Source organism: Lithobates pipiens, unplaced genomic scaffold, assembly GCF_037356315.1.
Source record: "Lithobates pipiens isolate NorthernLeopardFrog02 unplaced genomic scaffold, aLitPip1_a1.2 Scaffold_18, whole genome shotgun sequence".
NCBI classification, from domain to species: domain Eukaryota; kingdom Metazoa; phylum Chordata; class Amphibia; order Anura; family Ranidae; genus Lithobates; species Lithobates pipiens.
Window position 1 is genome coordinate 201,456,505 of NW_027507758.1, and position 20,583 is coordinate 201,477,087.

Sequence of the window (20,583 nt, forward strand, 5' to 3'; positions counted from 1 at the left end):
AATGGATAAAGCCGCGTACACACGGGTGGACTGTCTGGCCAACTAAGTCCGTCAGACAATCCGACGGACAGTCCGTCCTACTTTTGAATGAACGGACTTGACCACACACGATGAACAGACAGTCCGTTGAAAGCTTGCGCGATGACGTGTACAGCACGCACGACGGGACTAGAAATAGGACGTCCAATACTCAGCAATGCAACCTTCCGCCGTGTAAATCCTTTCTGAGCATGCGCCATACTTAGTCCGTCCAACTAGCCTACTCACGAGCGGACTGTCCGCTGAAACCAAAGTTGGGCGGACTGTATTACGGAAATTCCGAAAGACTTAGTCCGCCAGACTGTCCGCTGAAAAAGTCAGCTGAAGCCCACACACGAGCGGACTGTCCGCTGAAATATGTTTCAGCGGACTAAGTTGGACAGACAGTCCGCCCGTGTGTACGCGGCTTAAGAAGTTGGGAATTCTTATTACAAAAAAACAACTTTTTTTCTGAATGACTCAACGTGCGCTAGCAGCAATTGGTGTATGTCAATCCTTGAGAGACCAGTTTAAACAGGTTGAGCTGATCAGGTTATTCCTGATCAGCAGGCCCAGGATTTAGCCGAGTTACCAGCGGCATTATGTTTTGCAATAGACGCCATGAGAGATTCTATTCTTCAAGCCTCACACCTTACGCTTGGGCTGGTGCATAGGCATAGACTCTTAGCCCTTGTACACACGGTCGGACATTCCAACAACCAAATCCATCGGATTTTTTCAGACGGATTTTGTCCGAAACTGTTGCATACACAGGGTCGGACAAAGTTGTCCGTAAATTCGATCGTTCAGAACGTGATGACGTTATTTCGTTATGACGGGACTACGTTCACGCTAGTAGCCAATAGCTTTGGTGTAGGAATTTGATCTGAGCATGCGTGGCACTTTGTCCGATCGGAATTCTCTACACATGATCTGACAAAGTCCGATCGGATCATGTTGTCGGAAAATTTTATAGCCAAGCTGGAAAACTTGTTCCGTCGGATATTCAGACAGAAACAGTTCAATGGCGCCCACACACGGTCGGAATATCCGACAACACGGTCCGATCGGACATTTTCCGTCGAAATGTCCGACCGTGTGTACAAGGGCTTATGGTTGAAAAATTTGTCAGCCGAAGCGTCATGCAAAGCTCCTAGTTTTCCTTTTCACGGTGAGTGGCTGTTTGGGGATGCTTTGGATAAATACATCCAAAAAAATTCTAGTGGAAAAAGTACCCTTTTGCTAGTTAGGAAAGGAAGTAAACGTATTTTATTTAAACAAGCTCCTCCAGTGCCAGGAGCATCTGCCTCCAGGCAGTCACGATGGCTCCTGCCATCAAGTTTACGAGGGAAACTGAAGCCTCCTTATGAGGGGAAACCCCTGCTCGCTTGAGTGGGGGGAAGACTTCTGCAGTTCTCAAGGGTCTGGCAGGAAGAATGTCGGAGCCTACAACCACATCACCCTGAAATCGCCCGATCTTGTCTGATCTCAGAGGCTATGCAGGGTCGGACCTGGTCAGTACCAGGATGGGAGACCACCTGGGAATACCAGGTGCTGTAGGCTGCAGATGGGTGACTTCTTCAATAACTCTAGGGTACAAACTTGAGTTCCGAAACTCCCTGTCTCCTCGTTTTCTCAGATTCCAGAGGGAAAGAAGTCTCTCTTTCAAGCATTGAACCATCTTTTGTCTCAAAAAATGTATCTTAGTGGTTCCCATGCAAGAGCAGGAATTGGGGTTTTATGCAAACCTTTTCACGGTACCAAAACCAAGTGGGTATGTCAGACCCATTCTAGATCTTAAAGATCTAAACCGGTTTCTGAATATCCGCTCTTTTTGCATGGAGTCAATCCGATCGGTGGTCTCCTTCCTACAAGGTGGAGAACTTCTGGCGTCAATAGACATCAGGGATGCATACCTCCATGTGCCTATATTTCCCGCTCACCAGAAATATCTATGCTTCGAGGTAGAAAATCTTCTTTTTCAGTTTGTAGCTCTGCCTTTCAGTCTAGCTACTGCACCTCAAGTATTTACAGAGGTCCTGGCTCTTCCTGTAGCTGGATTAAGGCCCCAAGGTACAACGATTATAGCTTACCTAGATGATCTGCTCTTGAGAGACCAGTTGGTAGCCCGCTTAGACCAAAGTATGATCTACAGTCAACTACCTGGAATTCCTAGGTTGGATTCTCAACCTAGAGAAATCCTCCTTAAAAAAACTATGAAGAAGATTGGAATACTTGGGTCTGATTATTGATACAGCCCAGATAAAGGTATTCTTGCCCCAGTTGAAGATCAGTGCCATAAAGGGACTGATTCAAGTTGTCAAGGCAAAGAAGAATCCTTCTATTCGACTTTGAATGAGGTTGTTAGGAAAGATGGTGGCTTCATTTGAGGCCGTTCCTTATGCTCAATTTCATTTGAGGCTGCTACAAAACAGTCAGTATCTTATCGGCTTGGAACAAGAAGGTCCAAGCTCTAGATTTCCCAATGTGTTCCCAGGGTGCGCCGGAGCCTCAGTTTGTGGTTGATGACCAAGAATCTGCAGAAGGGAAAATCTTTCCTACCAGGTACATGGAAGATGATATCAACAGATGCCAGCCTTTTCGTGATGGGGAGCAGTCCTGAAAGCGACGACTGTCCAAGGGAAATAGTCCAGATAAAAAATGATCTTGCCCATCAACTTTCTAGAGATCCAGGCAGCGCACTTGGCCCTGAGGGCCTGTGGACATTCAGGTTACGGAATTGTCCTGTCAGGATCCAATTCGACAATGCCACAGCAGTGGCCTGTATCAATCACCAAGGGGGCACTAGAAGTCGTGCAGCCCAGAGAGAGGTGAATCATATCTTAACTTGGGCAGAAAACAATGTACATTGCCTATTGACAGTCTTCATTCTGGGAATAGAAAATTGGTAGGCGGACTACTTGAGTCACCAGCAGTTGTTCCCCGGAGAATGTTCCCTTCACCCTGATATCTTCTTGACAATATGCCGAAGATGGGGGATCCCAGATGTAGATTTGTTTGCGTCCAGGTTCAGCAAGAAAATTGACAACTTTTTGTCAAGAACAAGGAATCCCCTAGCATGCGCAACAGATGAATTGGTGTAACTGTGGAATCGGTTTGCACTGATTTATGCATTTTCTCTATTCTGCTGCTTCCACGACTTTGCAGGATCAAGCAGGAAGGGAGATCGGTGATTATTGTGGCCCCAGCATGGCCCAGAAGATCTTGGTATGCAGAGATCATTAGGATGGTGGTAGGGGACCCATGGACCCTTCCACCACGTCCAGACCTTCCATCGTAGGGTCTGGTATTCCATCCTACCTTCCAAATGCTAAATGTAATGGTTTGGCTTTTGAGTCCCACATTCTGAAGAAGCGTGGGCAGTCAAGTCCAGTGGTATTTACCTTGATTAATGCAGGGAAACTGGTTTCCAGAATCATACATTATAGAATCTGGAAAGCATATGTCTCCTGGTGTGAATCCAGGGGTTGGCACCTTGGGAAGTATATCATAGGTAGAATCTTTGACTTTCATACTATCAAAGGCCATTCTCGACCTCATCAGTATTATTTCAACAACCACTTGCTTTGCATTCTTTGGTTTGTAGCTTTATTCGGGGGGTAATGCATCTTAAACCTACGGTTAAGTCACCCCTGAACCCTTGGGACTTGAATTTAGTTCTGTCGGCATTGCTAAAACAGACTTTTTGAACTGATTAAGCATATTCCCTTGGTATTTTTGACAAGGAAACTCATTTTCTGGTAGCCATATCTTCTGTAAGAATGGTATCAGAGTTGGCTGTTCTTTCTTTAAAGAGCCATATTTGATTATTCACCAGGATAAGGTAGTATTGCATCCTCATCCTAACTTTCTACCAAAGGTAGGGTCTAGTTTTTATCCAAACCAGGATATTGTTCTACCTTCATTTTTCCCAGAACCCTGTTCTACGGAAGAGAAATTACTACATTCTCTTGATGTGGTGAAAGTACTTAAAGGCGACAGCTCAGATTCGAAAACCGGATTTTTTGTTTGTGTTGCCTGAAGGTCCTACAAAAAGGACAGGCAGCATTGAAATCTACTATTTCTAAATGGATTCAGCAAGTAGTTGTTCAGGCTTATGGTTTAAAGAAGGAGATTCCACCCTCTCAAATCAAAGCACACTCCACTTGGACCATTAGTGTTTCGTGGGAGTGCATCACCAAGCTTCCATGGTTCAAATCTGCGAAGCCTCAACTTGGTCTTCAGTCCATACATTTACCAGATTCTATCAGGTGGATGTAGAAAGACATGAGGATATCGCCTTTGGGCGCAGTGTGCTGCAGGCAGCAGTATAAGTCCTCTAATCTCATGGTGCGCTACTTTTGTTGTGTCTCCCTCCCCTCCCCTCAGTTGGCATTGCTCTGGGACATCCCAAATAGTAATTACCATGGCTCTGTGTCCCGTGATGTAGGATTAAGAAAATAGGATTTTTATAACAGCTTACCTGTAAAATCATTTTCTTGGAAGTAGATCATGGGACACAGAGGTCCCTCCCTCCTTTCTGGTATACACGTGTATTGCTTTACTACAAAAACTGAGGTACTCCCAGTAGAGGGAGGGGTTATATAGGGAGTGGACTTTCTGTCTTAGGCCGCGTACACACGGGCGGACTGTCTGTCCAACTTAGTCCGCTGAAACACATTTCAGCAGACAGTCCGCTCGTGTGTGGGCTTCAGCTGACTTTTTCAGCGGACAGTCTGGCGGACTAAGTCTTTCGGAATTCCCGTAATACAGTCCGTCCAACTTTGGTTTCAGCAGACAGTCCGCTCATGAGTAGGCAAGTTGGACGGACTAAGTATGGCGCATGCTCAGAAAGGATTTACACGGCCGAAGGTTGCATTGCAGTGTATTGGACGTCGTATTTCTAGTATCGTCGTACGTGCTGTACACGTCATCGCGCAAGCTTTCAGCGGACTGTCTGTTCATCGTGTGTGGTCAAGTCCGTTCATTCAAAAGTAGGACGGACTGTCCGTCGGATTGTCTGACGGACTTAGTTGGCCAGACAGTCCGCCCGTGTGTACGCGGCTTTAGGGTGTTCCATTGTCCATCACCTGAAGGTGGCCTATAATCCACATAGTAATTACTATGGCTCTGTGTCCCATAATGTACTTCAAAGAAAATAATTTTACAGGTAAGCTGTTTTAAAAATCCTATTTTTTATTCCACTGGCCATGTGCTTTTAGAAAATATATGATTTGGGGGGTGTTTTCGTATGTTTATTTGGATTTCACCATTTCGCAAAAAGGTGCAATTTAAAATTTACAAATATTTATAAACTCAGCACAGGTTAAGCTTTTATATTTAGTAGAGTTGCACATCTTCACTGGTCTCACAATTGGATCACGATTATCCTATCTTCAATTTGATTTCATCACGATTGCTGCCCATTGTTTTCATCAAAAACTCATCAATGCAGCCTTATTTGTGGCCATCAGTGCAGCTTTTCAGTGCCCATCATTGCCACCTCATCAGTAGTCATCAATACGGCCTCATCAGTGACCATCAGTGCAACCTATTAGTGCCCATTAGTACAGTACTGAGTTTAGAAGTGGAGCGCAGGGCCTGGCAGCAAAAGGGTTAAATCCATGTGGATGTGCAATAGACTCCATTAATTTTTAAAGAAAGGCCATCCATCATTTAGACGAATTATGGATAGTTTTCCCATAGAAATAAATGGTGACAGCCGGCTATGGTATTGCTGAAAAAGAAAAATATATATTTTTTGTAAATGCACAAGTATTTGAGTGTATATTGTGACATAGGGTTTCTTAGCTCAATGGTAGTGCCAAAACAGTGAGTTTAATCCATGCCAGATATAGTTTTCAGGGCTGCTCATTTTTATTTAAAGGAACATCAAAACTTCACACGGGTACTGTATGTCTTCCCACGCAGGGGGTTTTCATCATCACAGCAAAACACAACATTCGTAACACTTGCCTACTGGGCACTTAAACCCCCATCTTGCCCAGACCAATTTTCATCATTCTGTGCTCTCACACTTTGAATGACAATTACTCAGTCATGTAACACTGTACCCAAATAATTTTTTTGTCCTTTTTTCATACAAATAGAGCTTTCTTTTGGTGGTATTTGATCAACTCTGGGTTTTTAATTTTTTTGCCCTATAAATGAAAAAAGACCAAAATTTTGGAAAAAACGCATTTTTCTTAGTTTATGTGATAAAATTTTGCAAATGATAAATTTTTCATCAGAAATTTTGGCCACAATTTATACCGCTACATATCTTTGGTAAAAATAACCCAAATTAGTGGATATTATTTGGTCTATGTGAAAGTTATAGAGTCTACAAGCTGTGGTGCGAATCATACAAAAATGTAGCACACCTGATGTACTGGTGGCCTATGTCAATTATTGCGCCCCGAACAAGCCAGGAAAGTACAAATACCCCCCAAATGACCCCTTTTTTGAAAGTAGACATTCCAAGGTATTTAGTCAGATGCATGGTGAGGTTTTTGATGTCATATTTTTCCCACAATTCTTTGCAAAATGAAGATTTATTTTTTTCACAAAATTTTAATTGTAATAGGTTATTTCTCTCACATGGCATGTGTATAACACAAATGACGCCCCGAAATACATTCTGCTACTCCTGAGTATTAAGATACCACATGTGTGAGACTTTTACACAGCCTGGCCACATACAGAGGCCCAATATTGAAATAGCACTATCAGGCATTCTAGGAGCATAAATTACACATCTCATTTCTCAACCACTTATTACACTTTTGAAGGCCCTGGAGCACCAGGACAATGGAAACGCCCACAAAGTGACCCCATTTTGGAAAGCTAACACCCCAACATATAATCTATGAGGCATAATGAGTCTTTTGAATGGTTCATTTTTTCCAGAAGTTTTGGAAAAATGTGGGGAAAAAAATTAAACCGCATTTTTTTTAATGCAAAGTTGTCCATTTATAAGATATTTCCAACACATAGCATGTACATAGCAAAAATGACACCTCAAAATACATTCTGCTACTCTTCTTGAGTATGACGATACCAAATGTGTGAGACTTTTACACAGCCTGGCAACATACAGAGGCCCAACATGCAAGGAACACCATCAGGTGTTCCAGGGACACATAGCATGCACATACCAAGAATTACACCCCAAAATACATTCTGCTGAGCAAAGAGTAAACAAAAGATTGCCTGTGGTTTTAGTAGCGCAATTGTCCACAAGATGATAGAACTGGTCCAGGCAGCAGGCAGGGACTTGGTCAGCAAAAGCGAACACAATTTTCCAGGCAACAGGCAGGTATACTGTCCATAGTCAATACAGGCAGCAGGCAGGGATACTGTCCATATACAGTCCAGGGTCAGTGCAGGCAGAGATTGTCAGCAGTGCCAAAATATTGGTCCCGGTATTAGGCAGGAACATGGTTCATACATGTGGTGTGGTCAGTTCATGCAACAGGGAGAGGCATGATGGCATAGGTCCTACAGGCAGCAGGCAGAAGTAGGGCCTTGTTCAGGACAGAATGGGGACAAGGGTAGAGGCTTCTCCCACCCAAATTTCTGTGACGCCTCTGAGTCTCCAGACCCTAATATAAGAATGAGAAAACAAATTAAATTGTTTTCTTCATCCAGAAAAACCCAGCCCAGATCAGACAGAGGCATAAACAGAATCGGTAGGCAGAAGCATGGTTCGAATAACAAGCCAGGGTCAGTTACAGAGCAAGCAGAGGCATAAGGGGTGTGAAGGTAAATGGCAGGAAGTGAGGGTTATGTTTACCATACTTCACTAATAATTCCCTGAAGTATGGTTGTCAGAGGCATAAACAGAATCGGTAGGCAGAAGCGTGGTTCGAATAACAAGCCAGGGTCAGTTACAGAGCAAGCAGAGGCATAAGGGGTGTGAAGGTAAATGGCAGGAAGTGAGGGTTATGTTTACCATACTTCACTAATAATTCCCTGAAGTATGGTTGTCAGGAACCATGAATCAGACTGAGACAGAAGTACAAATGAATCACACTTGTTTATTAATAAAAATAAAAAGGTAAATAGAAAAAAGCGTAGTCAAGCATAGCCAGAGTCCTGTAGCCAGATCGGGTAGTCAGCCAGTCCAAAGTTCATTAACCAGATCGGGTAGTCAGCCAGTCCAAAGTTCATTAACCAGATCGGGTAGTCAGCCAGTCCAAAGTTCATTAACCAGATCGGGTAATCAGTCAGGCCTGAAGTCAGGAAACCAAGGAGAGCAACTGCAAACAGGATAAGAAGCCAGGAGGGATGTCAGAAAACCAGTCTTGAAACAAACAGCAGGAGATGGTTCCTTGTGATGTGACCAACGTGGAGGCAAAGCAGAAGTGAGCTGGAAGGCTTTAAATAGGTAGGTCAGACGAGCATCATCGGGAACAGCTGGTAACTGTGGAAAGAGAAGAGAGCTGGCAATTAGCCGACAGCTGAGTGGCCAGCCCAGAGGAGGAAGGGCTAAGCCAGCTCTGACAATGGTCACCTATGCAGAGGCCTGGTTGGGAAGGACATTGGGCACAATGTTAAGTGATGTCTCTTCTCAATCCTCGTTTGGTGCACACCTGGCATTTTTTCTGAAGTTTTCGGCCTGTTGGTCTGGGAGGGATTTTATCAGGAATGTGGCGTTCAGAGTCTGCTAATCACATCTGATCGAATGTTTTCTGGTGGGCCATTCGGGTATATAAGGGCAGTGGTGATTTCCTCCTGGTAGCCAAGGAAGGGTTTGGGTCTTTCAGTGGATTTGCGATAGATTACATAGGTGTTGTATATGTCCAAATTAAAGAAATAATTTGAAACTTTTTTATATCACCGGTATGTTCTTCTTGTGGAAAGGTAGGGTTCGAGCATCTGGTCGTTGAAGTCGACACCCCCCATGAACATGTTGCATTCATGGATACATGTTGGCTTTTGTATTGGGCCATTCCTCCTGGTGATCTCAACGAATGTATTGTTGTGGATCGAAGAAAGCATGTACACATCCCTTCTGTCCCTCCACTTCACAGCCAGAATTTCCTCGTTCCATAAACTCACCGCTTCCCCTTTTTTTAACTTTTTGTTGACGAGGCTTTGAGGAAAGCCCTTCCTGTTCGTCCTTACGGTCCCGCATGCTGGAGTGTTCTTTCTGTGAAGGTTGCGGAACAGGGTTAAACTTGTATAAAAGTTGTCCACATACAGATGGTAGCCTTTCTCCAGGAGTGGGTTTATGAGTTCCCAAACGACTTTCCCACTCAATCCAATGTATTCTGGGCAATTAGGGGGATGTAGCTGGGTGTCCTTCCCTTCTTATACCATGAAGGAATATGTATACCCTGTGGCTCGGTCTCACAATTTATGCATCTTCACCCCATAGCAGGCCCTTTTGGAGGGAATAAATTGTTTTATACCGGGCCTGCCAGAAAATTTGATAAGGGACTCATCCACACATAGGGTTTGGTCTGGGGTAAACAACTGGGGGAAGATCTCAGAAAAATAATTTATTAGCGGCCAAATTTTGTAAAGCTTATCAAAATTTGGGTAGTTTCAGGGAGGGCACTGGGTATTGTCGTTACAGTGTAGGAATCTCATAATCAAGAGATATCTGGTCCTGGGCATTATTGAGGAAAAGACGGACATGTGGTATGCAGGATGACCAATATGCACGCAATTAATTTTTTATGGTTAGTCCCATACAGAATGTGAGACCCAATTTTAAACGCCTCCACTGTTAGGGCTCTCCACTCGTAGGGACGAGCATAAGAGGATGTTGGACTACTTGTTATAAATTGTTGTGCATATAAGTTGCACTGGGCCACAATCGATGCAAGCATGTCCTCAGTAAAAATTAAATGGAAAAAGTCTATTGGGGAAAAAACTTCTGTGTCCACCTGGACTCCTGGGTGGGCAGTGAAAGGGGGAACGTTAGCTTCTGCTGAATTAGAAGGAAGCCACAAGGGGTTCTAAAGGCAATAGGGAAGGCTGTCATGGGACCTAACCCTTTGGGGCTGAGGTGACACCCCAGTGGTACTTGGCCTTTGCCGATATACTGCGGTGCTGGTGGATGGCACTGCGGTGCTGGTGGATGGCACTGCGATGCTGGTGGATGGTACTGCCTCCTCACCAGTACGCCTTCGTCTGATGGGCGGACTCTCAATTTCCTCCTCTGAGGCTGCATTGTACCACTGCTTAGGTCAGGCTTGTAGTCCATGTCAGACTCAGAATCTGAATATGAGGAGGAATCTGAAGTGGAGAGCTCCCCTTGCTCTCGTCGGCCGCAAGAATATCGTATGCCTCCTCGATTGAATATAACCTTTGTGACATTCTTAGTGATCACAAATGGCACTGATATGTGACACTGATGTGGCAGATGACACTGACAGGTGACACTGATGTGGCAGATGACACTGACAGGTGACACTGATGTGGCAGATGACACTGACAGGTGACACTAACCGTTGGCACTGATCACAGGTGACACTGATGACAGATGGCACTGATACTTGACACTGACGACAGGCGGCACTGATACGTGGCACTGATACGTGACACTGACACGGGCAGATGGCACTGGTGGCAGATAGGGCTGGCAATGGCTGATGGCTCTGGCAGATGGGGCTGGCAGATGGCACTGATGGTCACTGTAACACTCACTGAAAAAAATCACAGATCGCTCTCCCTCTTCACACGCTGTCTCTATGTGAGGAGGGAGAGACAGGACACCTGCAATGAGAGATGACCTCATATGTTTACATTTGAGATCATCTCTTATTGGCAGCTACGATTGCGCTGTAAACGATTTTCCCCGATGCGCGCCCTCGAGGGCGCGTGGGGAGAGAGTACACAGGAGGACGTCCAGGGACGCCCTCCTGGCAGTTAGCGTCTGCGCTATAGCCGAAAGACGCAAAGTGGTTAAGTGCCCAGTTGTCAAGTGGTTAAAATACTACAATGAATTTAGAGTCTAGTTTGTGTGAAAGGGGCATGAGGGCAAGAATTCCACAGCACCGGATGCTCACATGTAGAGTCATTTGCACATAAACTAATAGAGAACCAGCAGTGAATCAATCATAGCAGGTAAAGAATGCCCTAAGCTAGGACACCTCTCTCCCCTTGCAAGATACAGCCCAGGGACGGTGTTAACAGTGGAGCATTAAAATTCACGGTACCATATAATTACTTCCCTCGTTTCCTGTGGCATGTGTGTATGTCCTCGTGGCTCCGGAAAGAGCGTTAGCCAGATCAAACAGTCTTAAGTGCCTCCCATTTGGCCGACGTAAGACACAACCGAGTGCGAACGACAAGTTTGTACCACACATGCGCCCCCTACGTCACTGGTCCTCCCTTCCCCCAAGCACCGCAGCATCTTAGTGTCCCGGTCACGAGAGTGTAAGATGTTCGCCCTCTGTTGCCAGGAGGAGCAAACCTCCATGCCAGAAGATCACGGCCGGTCACAACGGGAAGGGGAGCTACGGGAATTAAAGGGGAGAGGACCTGATGGTTGGAAAACTGGTCTGGAGGCAGCGGCACGAAAGAAACGCTAAATGCGTATATAGCATTAAACATACATATACGTTATTGGTCTTCTTATATTATTATTATTATAGCTCGGTCCTGATCTGTCCCCTAATATTGTTGTGATTTGTTATGTGACATTTATAGTACATATATTGTTTTTATTAGAAGGCTTTGACCTCTAGCGGATAGCATCCTCTTAGGAAGCCCAGTTTTGGGATCTACACAAATACTGCTATAAACATAAGGACTGCATCATATGGGTCATACTTGTATATGTTTTTGAGGATATGATACTTTCTTTTTATCTCTTGTTAAATAATGAATTATTTTAATGACATTTCTGGATTATTTTTGTGTTGCACCTAAAAAGTCCCATAAAACTGCAACCATATTTGAATAATAAAGGGATGAGGTGTTGTAATCATACTGGTACTCACAAGGATAAAAGCATCAAAGGCATTGAGCACTGGAGTGCAATAGCACCAGTGGAACTAGACATCAGGGTGGCTTCTGCGGTGTCTCGTGAGGACCGTGCTGGTGGGTTCCGACGCATCCTGGAGTCCTGAAACGCACAGGGAGCCGGTGATGACGTCACTTCTGATACGCAATGCAGAGAAAGGCGACGCATTTGTGGAGCATGCACTCCTTCAGGCCTAGCCAGTGCCATTTTGAAAGAGAGCTTTTAAGGGTGTAGTCGCTGGGTCTTAGTGGTTAGCACTCCGAGCTAGCAACACTTAGATTCAAATCTCACCCTTGCTACCCCACCACCTCCCTAAAGTTTCAATGGCGAATGGATATGTGTGTAGACAAAAGCATAATTGCTATCAGCACAATACTTTTAAACCCTGCAGTGTAAATTTCTCTTTTGTTCATTGACAGACATAGCTCCTTTAATTCTTGACCTTAGGGTTATCACACCACCTTCAGCAGAGGACTAGACAGAACATGTAAAACATAAAAACAGTAAGACTGCACCTAACCGCCCAGGGGGCGGTCCCTCTGGCTATAACCCCACACCCTGCTTCCTGCGGCTCAGTTTTTTTCTGATTAGTGTAGAAGGACCTGGCTCTCTGAGGGGACCTTTGGTCCTGGGAGTTTTTAATTTTTTCTGCAATTTTGATACTGTGATCTACAATCAACAGCCTGGCTGAGTGACAGGCTGGATAATATAGATCCTTGTAGTCTCCCTAGCCTGGCCATCGAGTGTGAGCAGACCCTAGTTATGAGCTGGGTCAGCCATGACATGCACCTTCTGCTCCAGGGGCGGACGGTGAGCTATATGCTCCGGGGTACACATATGACCAGGCTACTGCTGTCCGTGTCACAGTGTGCCATGGCTAACGGCCACCCCCTACTGCTCGGGTGATGGGTCTGTGGTGGAATGCGTCCAGCAATCCCGAAAGTACGGTTCTCCCTGCCTTGGCAGGATAGAGCAACTGGGCATTCCCTGGGAGATCGACTTGGAGGTCTCTCACGCTCCCTTTCTTTCATTCCTTCCTCCCCCTGCTGGGGCCGCTGTGACTGGGCATGAGGTGCGGTGTATGCACCTGGCCAGGGGTCCTCTGGGGGGGTTCTGGGCTTTGGTGGGGGGCTACGCTGGCTGTTAGGGTCCGTTTTTTCTTTATTGCCCTTTTTTCCTTCCTTGTGAGGTGCTTGGGCTATTTTACATGAGGAGAGCCCACCGTGCGAGCCGCTGCCATTTTGCTGAGGCCGCGGCCATTTTTCTGTAGTCTTATGCAGTGTAGGTGCTGTCAGATATTTTCTAGATGGTTCGGCGTACATTTTCTTGGTGATTTTTTTGCTAGGACAGCCGGCCACCATTTTCTTGTAGCCCCAGCATGGTTTACCTCTAGTGCTGGTGTCTGTGTATCTCAGAACAGTGTGCTTTTTACTCTGGAAACTTCGTGACTGACACAGGGCAGAGCGATCAGCGGCAGCACTCGGTCAGGGTGGTCGTAAGTATAATAAGTATGAACAACGATCGCTCTCCTCACCCAGGCAGTCCCATCCCCCCATAGTTAGAATCTCCGTAGAATACACACCCTTGATCGCCACCTACTGTTAACCCCTTCCCTGCCAGTGACATTTTCACAGTGATCAGCGCTGATCACCGCCATTACTAGTAAAAAAATAATAAAAATACCATAAAACTTTCCCCCATTTTGTAGACGGTATAACTTTTGCGCAAATTAATCAATATGTGCTTATTGTGATTTTTATTACCACAAATATCTAGCAGAATACAGTACATATCGGCCTAAACTGGGGAGAAAATCATCTTTTAAAAAAAAAAAAATCAGGGATATTTATTATAGCAAAAAGTACAAAATATTGTGTTTTTTTTTTCAAAAGTGTCGCTCTTTTTTTGTTTATAGTGCAAAAATAAAAACCACATTTGGGGATACCGCTGTGTCGGGGTATTTTTCACTGATCAGGCTGACCTTCCAGGCTCTAAGAGTTGTAAGCATAGATGGAGTTAGTAGAGGATAAGGAGCTTTGGGGCCTCTAAATAGCAATGCTGGATGGTTTCTAAGGACCCAACAATGACCGCCTCCAGCATTGTAGAAGGGCTGGTACGGTCTGGGGAGAGCCACCAGGCGGCAGTAACCAGTTGCGCGGCCAGGAAGTATTTGTGAGAATCTGGGAAGGCCATGCCCCCTTGGGAGGGGGGTCTTGCAAGTGTAGACAGTTTATATCTTGGGGGGGGGGGGGAATAAAAATGCAGAAAATAATTGATTTAAACAGATAAAGAAAGATTTTGGAATCCAATTGGGAGAGTGGTGAAATAGGTATATATATTTAGGTAATATTTTCATTTTGAGCAAATTGACCATCCCCACCAGAAACTGACCTTCCCCAGCTTAGAGAGTGGTAGTGACTCCCATGTCTTTAGCTGGAGCTTAGTATCCTGCATGACCATTGCTAGATTTAGAGGGACGTACTCCGAGGCCTGATGAGAAACCCACACTCCCAGGTATTTAAAATGGTCCACCCACCGTAGTGGGAGATTGGTAAATGTGGAAGTCTGAGCCCCGGGGTCAATGGGGGAGAATAGGGATTTTTCCCAGTTAACTTTAAGTCCTGTGAGGATGAAAATCCATTCTCGTTAAGACCTCCCTCAGGAAAGGCCATTTCTATGTCTAGGGAGGTCACTACCCTACATCCCTGGTTAATGTGTGGAGCGTGAATGTTGGAAAACAACCTGCAGAGATTTTTATCTGTAGACTTGTTTGTCATGAAACTAGTTTGGTCTGGGTTAATGACAGAGAGGAGCTTGGTTAGGATTTTAACATTGTTGTTTAGTAATGCAATGGGCACATAGGCTCGGATTCTTGGAGGTTTTGTAGATCAGGACTGTGTGAGCATGGCTCATAGAGTCAGGTAGTGTGCCTTCTGCAAGGCAATTTGTGTACAAAGAGGCCAGGAGACAGTAATATAACATTTTCCTTATAAATTCTATGGGGAGGCCATCTGGCCCGGGTGCCTTACGAGATGGGAATGAACCAATGACTTTAGTCACTTTGTCAACTGTGAAGTACTCCACCAATACTTCTCGTTCAAGAGCCATCCCAGGACCACTTGGTCTAGTGTGGGAGCAAGGGAGTGAGAATTGAAATATAGGGAAGCATGGAGGTATACAGGGTATGGTAGTAACTACAGAATTCTTCCAAAATATCTTCACAAGTAGAAGCTATGCTCCCAGTAGGATGTCTGATTTCAGATATGGTGGTGGAAGGATGATCCTGCTGGGCCAGCAGGCGACCGTTTCTGTCCCCTTGTTCAAAAAAGTTTTGTTTAGTGTGATATTGAGCAAAGTGGGTGAGTTCCGCCAAGCGCAGGTTAAGATCTCTTTGGGACGCCTGTGAGTGGATAAAGTTGGTGTCAGTAGGATCAGAACCATATGTTTCAGTACAGTCCAACACCGACTCCTGCAGAGTGTGGGCGGTAGAAGTGAGATCTGATTTGAAGGCAGATATGGCAGAAATTTATTGACCCCTTCTGTATGCCTTAAAGGCATCCCAGGTAATCTCCAGCGAAGATTATCCAGCATTAACGTCCCAATATTCAGTTAGCTGTGAGGGAATGGCCTCCAATCCTTTTGGGTTGTGATATACAGTGGGGAGCTAATCGCCACCGTGAGGCATTACAGGAAGCAGGGGTACAGAGGATAAATTCTAGAGGACTATGGTCCTAGAGACCATTGGGTAGATAGGAGGCAGCAACTACATCCGACTGTAGGGTGACATTTACAATGGAAAAGTCTCTGCGTGAGGTAAAAATGAATAGAGGTGTGCATCTATCACAGGGTGGTGTCTGTGGATACACTAAGAAAATTAAACAGATGCCACGTCCTGGTTATCAATTTACAAATATAAACACTTTCAGGAAATGGGGAACTGGGGACAAAAAATAAAAAAATGTAGATAAGAGAACCTTCACATAAAAGACCTCAAAAGAAAAATGTGGGTTCAATTGGACTTTTTAGGCATAAAAGGAGTTGTAGAAACAACCAATATGTTTAAGAGAAATTATCTCTATTTATTATCAAAACAGATTATGTATAAAATATAAACAATCAAAATTAAAAATACAAACACAAAAAAGTTTTTTCCTCCTTATAAATACACATTTAAGACCTAATTGATATCCTATCAAAGGTAGTATAATCCACTCAATTTTTCCAAAAAGGAAAAAAAAGAAATACACATTTATATAAATATAAAATAGAGTATATCAAATATACAGTCGAAACTTAAATATGTTCTGGTGCTCTACATGTTTCGCGTTTATTGGATAACGCTTCTTCAGGAGCTGATAACAGTGTTATTCCTTCGTGGGTGTGTCCCAGACGGGGGAAACCAAACCACAGAAAGAGGCAGGAAGGTTGACGAAGTTTAAAAAAAAAGCAATTTTTCCAAAAAAGGGGTAAAAATTAAAAAATAAATGAGAATATAGGTTTAAAATCGATGGGATCACTTCACATTGTGCTGAGCCCTAGGGCTTCAAGCATACGGTTTTGGTAGGTATTTGTGATATGTGGGTGGCCGAGAGGCGTATGGTGGTAGTTACTCTGGGTATCCCCTGAACTTTAAAGCGGGAGTCCAGCGGGACTCCGCGTTTTTTTTTTTTTTTTTTTTTTTTTTTTTTTAAAGCCAGCAGCTACAAATACTGCAGCTGCTGACTTTTAAAATAGTGACACTTACCTGTCCAGCGCGCCCGCGATGTCGGCACCCGAAGCCGATCTCTAGATCGTCTGTCGGGTGCTGCCGCCGCCATCTTGGGTATGGGAATCAGGAAATGGAGCCTTTCGGCTTCATTTCCCGGTTCCCTACTGCGCATGCACGAGCCGCGCTGCGCAATAAGGACGGTCCCCGCTGCCTCTGGGATCTGTGTGTTTCCCAGCAGGCAGCGGGGCACTTGCGGAAAGGGGCGGGCACTTGCGGAAAGGGGCGTAATCTACGCCCCTTTCCGCAGAGAGCTATCCCGGAAGTGGGTGCAGAATACCTGTACTGTACAGGTATCTGCACCCCCCTCCCCCCTGAAAGGTGCCAATTGTGGCGCCGGAGGGGGGGAGGGTTCCGATGAGCGGAAGGTCCACTTTAGGGTGGACCTCCGCTTTAAGTGTAGTGATCCCTTCCAATAATTGTAGCGAACCAGTTTCCCGCTGAGTAAAAAGAAAAGCAAGGGGGAACCTAAAAGGCAGCCTGTTCAGCCTGTTCACCCCTATAGTGCTTGTTGTTTGCAATTATTATGGCCACTTTTTTTCCTTCATTTCCCGGTTCCCTACTGCGCATGCACGAGCCGCGCTGCGCAATAAGGACGGTCCCCGCTGCCTCTGGGATCTGTGTGTTTCCCAGCAGGCAGCGGGGCACTTGCGGAAAGGGGCGGGCACTTGCGGAAAGGGGCGTAATCTACGCCCCTTTCCCGCTGAGTAAAAAGAAAAGCAAGGGGGAACCTAAAAGGCAGCCTGTTCAGCCTGTTCACCCCTATAGTGCTTGTTGATTGCAATTATTATGGCCGCTTTTTTTCCTTCACTTCCCGGTTCCCTACTGCGCATGCACGAGCCGCGCTGCGCAATAAGGACGGTCCCCGCTGCCTCTGGGATCTGTGTGTTTCCCAGCAGGCAGCGGGGCACTTGCGGAAAGGGGCGGGCACTTGCGGAAAGGGGTGTAATCTACGCCCCTTTCCGCAGAGAGCTATCCCGGAAGTGGGTGCAGAATACCTGTACTGTACAGGTATCTGCACCCCCCTCCCCCCTGAAAGGTGCCAATTGTGGCGCCGGAGGGGGGGAGGGTTCCGATGAGCGGAAGGTCCACTTTACAGTGGACCTCCGCTTTAAGTGTAGTGATCCCTTCCAATAATTGTAGCGAACCAGTTTCCCGCTGAGTAAAAAGAAAAGCAAGGGGGAACCTAAAAGGCAGCCTGTTCACCCCTATAGTGCTTGTTGTTTGCAATTATTATGGCCGCTTTTTTTCCTTTTTGGAAAAATTGAGTGGATTATACTACCTTTGATAGGATATCAATTAGGTCTTAAATGTGTAGGAGGAAAAAACTTTTTTGTGTTTGTATTTTTAATTTTGATTGTTTATATTTTATACATAATCTGTTTTGATAATAAATAGAGATAATTTCTCTTGAACATATTGGTTGTTTCTACAACTCCTTTTATGCCTAAAAAGTCCAATTGAACCCACATTTTTCTTTTGAGGTCTTTTATGTGAAGGTTCTCTTATCTACATTTTTTTATTTTTTTGTCCCCAGTTCCCCATTTCCTGAAAGTGTTTATATTTGTCTCTACGTGGGGTGGTTTTGTGCGATGCTGAGAAGCAGGAGTAGGCTCTAGCTGATGGTTGTTTCCATCGCCATGCCTGTGTTAACCCTGCCGCCTGTGCCCAGGCACATAGATCTCCTTTAAATTGCTTAGTTATTATGGGCCTATATAATTCTGTGGATAGTATGGCGTTAAAGTCACCCATTAACAATACCTTTGCCGGGGAATAGAAAGCAAGCTTCTCTAATATTGTACACAGCTCTGCCTGAGAGAAGGGGTTGGAATGTAAGTATTAACAATAACATATCAGAAATTCCATAAGGTTATTACCAGAATAATATATTTCCCCTGAGGGTCAGTATGTACATATTACACCACACCAGGTAGGGTTTTGTTAATCAATATGGAGACCCTTCTGGCGAAGGTAGAGTACGTTGCACGATATGCTTTTTGGAAGGGTCTCTTTAAAGCTAAAAGTTTGCTGCCCATGAGGTGGGTTTCTTGGAGAAGTAGCAAGTGAGGCTTGTAGGATTTTAAATATTGAAAACGTACAGCCCATTTATGTTTAATATTGAGACCGTTTATATTCCATGATATGATCTTGAAAGTTTCAAAGTCTGAAGGCGCCATAAGTGTACTGGTGTAAAATATGAAATAATACATTGACAGGAAAATGGAGTCAATTTTTGAGCAGCAAGGAAGGTAATGGTCAGCACCAGTGAATTGAATGGATTTACTAAACAATACAATTAACTTTGCACAATGGCGCATACCCTGTCTGTGCCAACTCCTCTCCCATGCAAACTAAGAGAGTAGGCAGTGAGGCCTATACCCAAAACAGTAAAAGGTAGTACTGTGTGTTAAAGGCCATGTGGTGAGAGAAAATTGGAAAGACATGTTAAGCGAACACTTTGCAGTTCTCGGTTCAAGGAAAAAACAAAAGGGAAAAATCAACCCTCGAAAATATAGGAAAGAAAACAGTAATACGAGTGAACTGCAAAATATTTTTTTTTTTTTTTTTTTTGGGGGATATTTGATGGAGGGCTCCGGCCCATACATACTGTTCCAATGCAGGAGGAAAATGTTGGTTCCAGTCTAAACAGAAGTGGAGAGAGGAGATGTGTTCCAGGATATTTTCTAGACTGACCAAACTGGTGTAAAAACTGCTTGTTCATTTCAGTTTGTTCTGTAGTTAAGGAACAATAACCTTAATCATCCCTTAACTCCTTCATTTAGGAAATTTAGGAAAGAAAGAATTTAGGAAATTTGATGCCAGAGTGTCTATCCATTCTGATGCATCCAAAGGGGATTCAAAAATGTAATTGACCCATGATGTTCCATCTGTAACTTGCTGGGATAAAGCATGCCGTAGGTTAACCCTTTCCCATGGAGCTGTTTTCTGACCTCCACAAAGGAACATCTTTGCTTCTGTAGATCAGGAGAGAAATCTGGGAAAAAGTGTAGAGTGGTGTTTTATACCGAAGCTGTAGGTGTTTCCTGGCTTCTGCAAGTATGAGATCTCTATAATTGAGAAAGCGGACTAGAAATGGCCAGTCTGGGGCCCGTTGGGACCCTATGGGCCCTTTCCACAATGTAAGCGGATGAAACTTGCATCAGGCTTAGGATTTCTTTGAAAATGGATTTGGCAGAGCTGGTGGGTTGTGCCCCTTCACAGCCCTCAGGGAGCCCCACCACTCGCTCATCATTACGACGGAGCCTGTTTTCGGTGTCCTCTGATTGGGTCATCAGGATTTTTACTCTCTACTGCAGGTCAGTCAAATATTGTATAGTGGCGATAGTGTTCTCCGCTGCTTATATGTGGGATTTCACAGTAGAGAGGCAGCCTCTAACTTTATCTAGGTCCTGCCAGATGAGTCCACACTCTATGGTGAGTGTGTCTATGCGGCCCATCAGTGTGGTCTTGCTGGCTTCAATTGCAGCCAGGATGGCAGAGGTGGCGGTATCACTCAGTGCCTGTGATGCAGCAGCCTGTTGTGGAGGTTCCTCACCTGTGGGATCCATGTCCAGCAGCAGCTGAATATCTGTCCGAACTGCTACTGTCTGCCCGACTCCCAGAGCTTGTGGCAAGATGACCACCGCATGCTTAGAAGGTGATGTTTCCTGCTGGATTTTCTCTTGGATGGCATAGGAAGGACAGGGGAGATCCCTGATCTTGCTGGATGGGTTTGCTGAGCAAGATAGAGACCCTGCAGGGAGAATTAGGCAGCATTACGTTGCTATGGGACCGGAGCTCTTGCCAGAGCGTCTTCTCC

The 20,583-nt window shown here is 44.9% G+C and overlaps 1 protein-coding gene and 1 pseudogene across 11 annotated transcripts in view; both read left to right on the plus strand.

The window, feature by feature from the left end:
- Positions 1-20,583, plus strand: part of TBCE (tubulin folding cofactor E) — a 969,060-nt gene that overhangs the window by 683,302 nt on the left and 265,175 nt on the right. The window lies entirely within an intron of this gene.
- Positions 1,463-1,581, plus strand: LOC143990757 (5S ribosomal RNA; annotated as a pseudogene).